This window comes from Chiroxiphia lanceolata, chromosome 24 (genome assembly GCF_009829145.1).
Source record: "Chiroxiphia lanceolata isolate bChiLan1 chromosome 24, bChiLan1.pri, whole genome shotgun sequence".
Taxonomy (NCBI): domain Eukaryota; kingdom Metazoa; phylum Chordata; class Aves; order Passeriformes; family Pipridae; genus Chiroxiphia; species Chiroxiphia lanceolata.
The window spans coordinates 2,100,256-2,109,324 of record NC_045660.1 but is presented as its reverse complement, the minus strand read 5'-3'; positions in this window follow the sequence as shown (position 1 = coordinate 2,109,324).

Below are 9,069 nucleotides of genomic sequence, written 5' to 3'. Positions count from 1 at the left end.
TGGGGATGAGGGAGGGGATGTGGGGATCAAGGAATGGCTGTGGGGATCAGAGACGGGATGTGAGGATCAGAGAGGGGATGTGGGGATGAGGGAGGGGATGTGGGGATCAAGGAGGGGATGTGGGGATCAGGGAATGGCTCTGGGAATCAGGGAATGGCTCTGGGGATCAGGGAATGGCTCTGGGGGTGAGGGAATGGCTCTGGGGGTGAGGGAATGGCTGTGGGGATCAGGGAATGGCTGTGGGGATCAGGGAATGGCTGTGGGGATTAGGGAATGGCTGTGGGGATCAGGGAATGGCTGTGGGGATCAGGGAATGGCTCTTGGGATCGGGGAATGGCTCTTGGGATCAGGGAATGGCTCTGAGGGTCAGGGTTGTAACTCCAGGCATGGAAATGGGGAATATGGGAGGGGGAGGACAGAGCCTTCCAGGGAATTGCTTTCTCTCACCTGCAGGACTTGAACAACCTCCTCCCACTGTGGTTTGGGCAGCCCATGTCCCCCTGCTGCTGATCTCCAGAGCCTGGCAGGAGCTCACAGATGGGATAAATCCTCCCTGTGGATCCATGTGGCAGCACCCAAAGTGTTGCTCCAAACGTCCCCAATTCCCTAAAAAAAAAAAAAATCCGTAATCCTCATCCCCAAAAGGTTGCAATTCCTCTTTTTTCCAGCTTTCCATCTCGTGACTGGAAGATTTTGGGGCAGGTTTGGGGTGTTTTGGGGCATTTTAGGGCAGATTTGGGATATGGGAGGGGAGACCAGAGTGACTGCAGCAATTTAGGGTGGGTTTGGGGCATTTTAGGCTGGGTTTGGGAGGGTTTAGGACCAGCTTAGGGGCATTAAGAAAAGCTGAGCATGACTGTGGCATTTTAGGGTGAGTTTGGGGCCTTTTGGGGCAGCTTTGGGGCATGTCCAGGCAGGACACTCAACATACCAGGATGAAACCTTATCACTGCTGTTCTTCTTTATATGGCCACTTGATCAACAGCCAGATAAAACTGTAAGAGGTACAGCAAGGAAGGCAGGACCTGGGGAAATGAGAGAGAAAACCTGTTTGGAGACATTTAAAAAGGATGTTCAGCTCAGCAGGAACTGAACCAGGAGGTCTGAGCTTGCCCTGCACAGTCCTGGGATGGCACAGGGCTGGCAAGGCCATCCAGGCAGCAGGGTGGGATTAAAAAAAAAGAAAGAAAGAAGTCAAGAAACCCATTAAAAATGCAGCTGTTCCTTCCCTTAAGGAGACACTCTCCCAGTTCTGGGTCTCTCCAACGTGGGATCTCCCACGTTCTGGGTTCTTGTTACTCATTTACAGTCAAAACCTGTTTAATTATTGGCCCCCTCTTTGCTTCAAAAGCAACAGCAACTGCAAAGTTGCAAAACCAAGGCCAAGGAAGGAGGAATGTTCGATTTTGCCACCTTTTTAACCCAAAGCTGGCTGTAAAATGACTCAGCCAGCAGCCTGGGACTCCTGCTTTCCTTTCAGGCCTCGTTGGAATTGCAGGAGGCTCATGGAAAGATCTCCTTCAATTCACACCTCTGAGATGTTGGGGGTGGCTCTGGCACCTTCAGAGGAGCTTCCTCCATCCCAAAATCCTTCTCTGAAATCACCAGGATGATTCATTGGTTCCTTCAGAGAGAGGACCTGGGATAAACCCAGCTTTGCTGGGCAGCAGGGAGAGGAATCCTGCCCAGTGCTGCTGGGGGGTCCTGGTGTAATGTAGATTATTTAGAAAATAAAAGGGAGAATAAATGACTCTGGATCAGTTAAACAGCCCAAAAAAAACCCAGGGAACCTGGGCTGGAAACACCCAACAACAACAAGGGTGTCCCAGAGCAGAGGAATAGGTGTCACACAAGGTCTGGCTCAAGACAACTGCAAAGAAAACAACTTTTCCTGGGTGTTTTTCCTTGCTCTGAAGAACAGCAGTCCAGGCGTGTGTGAAAGCCAGCAGACAATCAGTCTGGATTAGGGAGACAACTGATTAAACCCAGCTCCAAGAACAATGGCTGCTGATGATGAGCGAGATTGGATTTAGGTCACATTAAAACGCTGTGAATAAATCACCCCACTACAGACCAATTACACCAGATCCCTTGATTGAGGGATGGAAAGGGAAAAACATCTTCTGATGCCATTTCTGGTGATTCCTGGGCTGCCCTTTAACCACTCCCTGCCCAGAACTGAGCAAACCCTTTCCCAACAAAAGGCTGTGAGCGACCTGCTCGCTCCAGAGGCAGGAGAGAGTGGGAAAGGAGTGGGAAGGGGGGTGTGGGACAGACCAGGAACGGTTCAAATGTCCTTTTCCCAGCGTGACCTGAAGCAGGTGAGCTGGTGGTTGTGTCTGGTGGAATAAGGACCAGACTGTCCCCTTGGGCAGGGAAGGTTAACTGCTCCCTGACCCTCACTCAGCCGAGCTCCCCTTTGCAAAACTCACTCTTAAAACCCAAATTGTAGGTGCAGAACCTGCACCTGGCTGGAGTCTTCCCCAAGATCTTTTTCAGCTCGGGACTCCCCTGTCCTTCCCCAGGCAGCTTTTCTCTCATCCCTCCTCTGCCTCCTCTCCTCCCTCTTACAGACTCTGTTCCTCCATTTCCAACAACTGTCTTGACTTGTATTTAAATTTCAGGAGGTAAAAACTGGCCCCGTTCAACTCAAATATTAAACCACCACTTTCTTTTTCTCTTTTTCTTTAGCAAAGCCAGGATTTCATCTTCAATCACCCTGTAAAATAAAGGATAAGTCCCAGGATCTTTAGGCTGGGCAGTCCACTCTCAGCCTGGCTTTTCTGTGCTGTTCCCCCCGCCAACAATTTCTTTTTCCATCTCATCCATAAAGTGCCCTTTTTTCTTTGCCTTTCTCTTTTCAGTTATTGGTGCCTCGATCTGTGTTCACTGAGCTCTTAAATTATGATTTTAGAAAATAAGCTCTCCATTGTGTCTCTTGAAGATACAAAGCCCAGGAACAAAAGGAGATTCCCCCTCTTAACGGTTGGTTGAGTCGGATACAAAGCTCAGCCTGACAAAGCCCAAGGGGTTTGCAGAGGTTTCTACCTGCTCAGAGCAAACTTTTTAACAATTGTCCTCGTCCTGCAGCCTCCAACCAAGCCTGGCCACAGCCCCAGCACCCCAAAAACTCTGATTAGCTGGTGTAGCTTCGAGGGCAGCCCCGAAATCCAGGGTTTAATAGGGCAGAAACTCTTCTACGTCCCCACATGTCCACACACTCAAACACAGAACCTGCTCAGGGCAGCAGGTCTCCTTTTGGAGCCTTTGGATTACAGAACTGTGGAATTGTTTGGGTTGGAAAAGCCCTCTGAGATCATCAAGTCCAACCATTAACCCAGCACTGCCAAGGCCAAGAGCCAAGAGCCAAATCTGCATCTGTGGGCAATTAATATTCCTCTTGATAAGGGAGGGAGGGGAGGAAGGGAGGAGGGAAGGAAGAAAGAATGGAAAAAAGGAAGGAAGGAAAAGGAAGGAGGGAAGGAAGAAAGAAGGAAAAAAAGGAAGAAAGGAAGAAAGAAAGAAGGGAAGGGAGGAAGGAAGGAAGGAAGGAAAGAAGGAAACAAGGAAGGAAGGTTTACCCCAGCACTGCCAAGGCCACCACTAATCCATGTCCCCAAGTGCCACATCTACACATCTCTTAAATCCCTCCAGGGATGGCGACTCCACCCCTGCCCTGGGCAGCTGGGCCAGGGCTGGACAACCCTTTCCAGAAAGAAACTTCCCCAATATCCAACCCGACCCTCCCCTGGCACAGCCTGAGGCCGTTCCCTCTCCTACTGTCCCTTGTTCCCTGGGAGCAGAGCCCGACCCCCCCCTCCTGTCAGGGGGTTGCAGAGCCAGAAGGTCCCCCCTGAGCCTCCTTTTCTCCAGGCTGAGTCCCCCCAGCTCCCTCAGCTGCTCCTGCTGCTCCAGCCTCTTGTCCCTGCATCCTTGAGCTCCACAGCAATGTCCCTGGGTCCCTGTTTCCCTGGAAGTCCCAGCTCACATGTCCTCCCCGGGGCAGGTGCTCGTGGCATCTCTGCCTGCAGAGAGCTGTGGTTGCTTTAAGGATCCCCCACAAGCTGCTGCAGGAAGGTTCCTACTCTGTAATAAACATGCCTGGCCTGCCCCCAAGGTGAAGGAGAAAGGATTAGTTACTAATCTTTCCTGATAAAGAAGAGCGAGTTAACAAGTGTATTGATTTGGGTAAATAAAGCTCTTTATGTCACTGCTTTGTTTGTCTAAACACAAACATATATTTAGGTAAAGTTCTCTTCCCCAAACCCGTGTGCTGGGGCTCAGCAGCATCCCTGGAGCACTCTGGGGCCAAGAACTTGGAAGCTCTGGAATTTGGATGCCTCGGAAGCAGAGAAATATCACTGGAATATTGCTAAATACCTGTGAAACACTTCTTGCTTCTTATTTCCAGCACAAAATACGAGAAGCTGAGTGGGGCTTGGAGGCAGCTTGTTCCAACCTGCCTCACCACAGGGGCTCAGAATCAATGGCAGAATGCATTTTGTTCTCTCTTGCAGCACGTTTTTCCATTTGATCCACAAGGGCACGGTGGGTTTGGTGCCAAATTAGTGCTGGCACAGGATTTGTGCATCACCTGTGCCCGGGAAATCACCTCCACAGGTCCCTGCCCGCCCCACGTTTGGCATCACTCACAATGCTGAGGTTACACAGAGTTTAGTTCCAGCTTTGCCACCAGTGCTGGGGCACCACGGGAGTTTGGGTGCCAGCCTGACATAACAGCAAAAATGACTTTCCTTCCTGCAAGGCTGTGAATTCCGTGGATCTCTGGGCATGTACTTCCAGCTGGTGCAAGAATAAACATGAGCAACCACTTGCATGTTCCTGTATTTGTATAAATTCACCAGGGGCAGGAGTTGGGAAACGGCAGCAAAACCATGGAATGGCTGAAAAATAGGGTTGAAAAATGTATTATCCAGTGCCCAGTGCACTCTCTCCCACCCCTCCTCACCTAAAAACCTCTGCTGCTCCAAAAAAGAACCACTTTCAGAGCCTGGCCAAATTTACACCCCGCCACAAACACATCCTTGATTAAGGATATTCTTTATTATCCAGTGATCACCGATTTCTGTTTCATAAACTGGTGGCCAGATAAGGTAAAATAAAGAGAGGATAAAGATAAGCAAAAAGAAAATCAATAAAGAGATTAAGACATTTCTGTGAGTCACTGAAATGAGACAGCTACAAAGGAAAAGGGCAGGATTTGTCTTTATAACACCAGCAAAAGGGGAGATGGTTTCCTGAAGTGTTTCTTTAAACAGTGAACTCATTGGAGGAGTCCAGACATTAAAGCCTCTCCCCCAGCAGACGCCTCAGAAGACCAGCAGGGCTTCCAGCAAAACCAGACTCAACTTTCGTGGAGCCCAAACTAACACAAATATTTAAAAACCGTTCAGGGTCTTTTTATGCCTCGCAAAGAAATCACAGCCCGGCTGAATCCGCTTTCTAAAAGACATCCTTTGAAGGTCACCTTAAAAAAAACCATCCCTGGAGAATGCAAAGCAACCAAAATGCCTCAAAAGGAGCTTTCCTGCCCATCAATGGAGCCCTTGCTTTTGCTGGCAGCTGCAGAATGGGGCCTATTCATGAAGCTCAAGCTACGTGGGCTCCTCGCTGCTCCTGCTGCAGCCTGTTCCAAGAGCTCACTCTTCCAGAGCTTCCAGAGCTTCTCGTTTCCAGGCTGGGTTAATTGATGGCTGTTCTGGAAGTCTTTGGGCAGCGCTGTCCCTCGGTTCTCCTGCTGTGCCAGGAGAGCTCCAGGAGGGCCAGAGCATCACTGCAAAGCTTCTGTGGACCAGCACAACGGGACCTGGGGTGGGCTTGTGGCACAAGGGCCCTCCATGGCCCCTCTGCAGCTGATGAGGTGAAAAAAAGGCTTTTCCAGAGGGGGACTTGGAGCAGCTACTGAGCTTCTTGCCCTGAATCACCAACTGGAGGAACCCTTCTCTTTTTATGCTCAGGGTAGATTTTAGAAATTAATAAAATATCCCGAGCTGGGAGGGACCCCCAAGGATCATCCAGTCCAACTCCTGGCTCTGCACAGACACCCCAAGGAGTCAGTGCTGTGGGATGTGTGTAACACACCCATGTGTCACACAGAGGTGCTGAATATTCACAGCAAAGCACCTCTGGCAGTGCCCAGCTCTTGGACCTGGAGCACTCTGTGATACCCAGCACCACCACTCCTGATTTTGTTGGAGTTTTGAGTCTAGAACCTGGTGTCAAGCACCAGGAAAGTGGGAAATCAGAGAATATCCTGAGCTGGAAGGGACCCCCAAGGAACATCCAGTCCAACCCTCAGCCCTGCACAGGCCCAGCCCCAAGAGTCACCCCCTGTGCCCCAGAGGATCAGCCAAACCCTCCTGGAGCTCTGGCAGCCTTGGGGCTGTGCCCACTGCCCTGGGGAGCCTGGGCAGTGCCCAACCAGCCTCTGGGGGAAGAACCTTTGCCTGAGATCCAACCTGAGCCTACCCTGACACAGCTCCAGCCGTTCCCTGGGTCCTGTCCCAGCTCACAGGGAGCATTTGGAGCTGCCCCTCAGGTGGATGTTGAAGAGCACATTTAATCTCCCTTCAGTCTCTGCTCCAGGCTGAATAAACCAATTCAGCTGCTTAAACTGATTTATCCTTTTAAGAACAGCTGTCCCCTCTCTGCTTTGAGTGTCCCCTTCCCTGGTCATCCCAGGAACCTTTATCCCAGATCCATCCTGAGTTCTCTGTTCAGACAAAAGGCTCAGAGAACACCTCTGTGAGTTCAGTCTGTCAATAAACCCAGGAATTAGCCTTGAAACAAGGAGAGAATAATATTTCTGTGCTAGGCAAGCTCCAGGCTGTCCCCAAATCCATGCTGGTGCTGTAACACTGCACATCTTCCTGCCCCCAGAGGAGAGAGATCTGCTGGGATAAGGAATAGAGCCAACTGTCATGTGGGATCTGGAGAGGAGACAAGCCCAGGCAGGTATTACCTGGATATATCTCCCTCCCCAGGTTCTACATCAGGTGGGGATGTACAGCCAGAGAGAACAGGATTCATCTCCTCCAGCTACATCAGAGCAAAATCTACATTTTCCTGGTCCCCTGTAGGGTTTTGCAGCAAGGCAGGTACCTCCAGAACAGGAGCTGATGAGTGTGTGACATCCCACTGAACAGCCCTGGGAAATCTCCAGGAACAGCAAATAATTGAAGCAGAGACAAAGATCTTCAGGAAATTCTGGCAGCTTCAACAGCACTTCTTGTGTAAACAAAACCGAATTAATTTTGCGTAAGAAAATGTTGTATTTGATTTTTTTTTTTTTTTGCTTTTAAATTGAATTTTTTTTTTTTTCCTGGGGATTGTTCTAATTGTCTGTGGGTTTTCTTATGTTTCCTGGTGGTTAATGACAGGATTTTGGTGACAGGACATAATATGACATGCCACTCCACGTTAGTGGTGACACAGGGAACATGAAGCATCTCCTGCTCCTCCTGCCATCCACAATGTGACAGAGCGTGTCCGACGGGAAAGGCAGGAACCAGCACCAGAATTGTCCTTTTATCCTGACCATTTCCCACTTTTTAAGCCTTTAAACCACTTTCTACTTGCTCCTAATTGAGAGAAAATTTTCTAAGGAGCAGCTTGTTTGTTCTGTAATGAAAATGTGACACTTCAAACAAGAGAAGGAGACAAGTACTTAGCAGGGTAATTAGAGCAGAAACTATTTTCAATATCCAGGGAAGGTGATTCCAGTCTAACACCAGCAGCACTACAGTTCTCTGCTGCCAGGCCACCTCCATTTGAAGATCTAAAACACTAATAAATAAAAATTGGTTTTTATTCTATCTCCATTTCAAAGGAGGGTGTGAAAGGAGGGAGGAGAAGGAGAGGGATGAGGAGGCTGCAGCTGGGAAGGAGCTAAAACGCTTTTCCCAAGGCACCCTGAGCAAAACAACCCGTGTCTTCTGCCACCTCAACCCCACTGCTGAACCCCAGGAGCTGGGAAATGGCAGGAAAAACAAGAAATGGCTGAAAAATAGGATGTGTTATCCCACCCTTCCTCGCCCAACAACTTCTGCTGTTCCAAAAAAAGAACCACTCTCAGAACTGCCCCAATTATTCCTCTCCTTTGGTCACTCGAACAGCTCCAGAAAAATGCACGTTTATGCCACTTTTGGTGACAAATTTAGCCCACTAAGGAGCAGTTACATGATTGTGTACTGAAGAAAATCACTGGTGCCATTTTTTGCAGCTCCCAGCCGGTGTTTTAAGTGTCACAATATTTTCTGCTGCGAGTTCAGGGCAATCCTTCAGCTCCTTGTGTGGCTGCAGTTGCTTTGTGTGTCCCAGCCCTGTGTTCTCCCAGGCACAACAAGCAATGGGAAAAGAGCTGTTAACAACAGGGATCTCTCCTGCATTCCTGGGTCAAGAGCCAGTGGTTTTCCAGGCAGGAAAATCCTATTTTCCCTTGAAAACCTGCGTCTTCAGAAGGTTCCTGCTCACCAGGAGAAAGCCTCGAGTAGGAAAGCCCTGATTGCCATGGATACAGCACTGGAGCTGTGGAGGGATTTGAGATAAAACAGGACAGTGGGAGCAAGGTCAGAGGAGCAAACACAGCCCCAGCCTCCCCTCCAGGAAGAGCTCTGGTGTCAGGATGGAGCCCAACTCTTTATTTCCAGCCCAACCCTTTATTTCCAGCAAATCCTTTGGTGTCCCAGGGTTATGGGGTGAAAGCTGGGACCCACAGCTCGTCCTTTGCTTCCTCCTCTTGGCTGGCACAGCCCAAATCCTTCAGATCAGTGTCCCATTTCCTACCCTGAAAATTCCAGAGGACCAGCACAGACTCCTGCTGGTGCAGCAGGAGGTACCTGGGGCAGGGATCCAGGTCTTTGTCCTCCAGGTTTCAGCAGGAGCCTCTTCTGTAGGTTTTGAGGCCTTGGCTCAGTGCAGAAGTGGAAGTGGCATCACCAACAGGTCACAACCCTCCTCCAGACCTCTGGGTGATGCCATTGCAGCCACAGGAGCAATCCCAGGCCGGAGGGATCCCCAGCCCTGATCTCCAGTGTTCTCAGAGCAGTG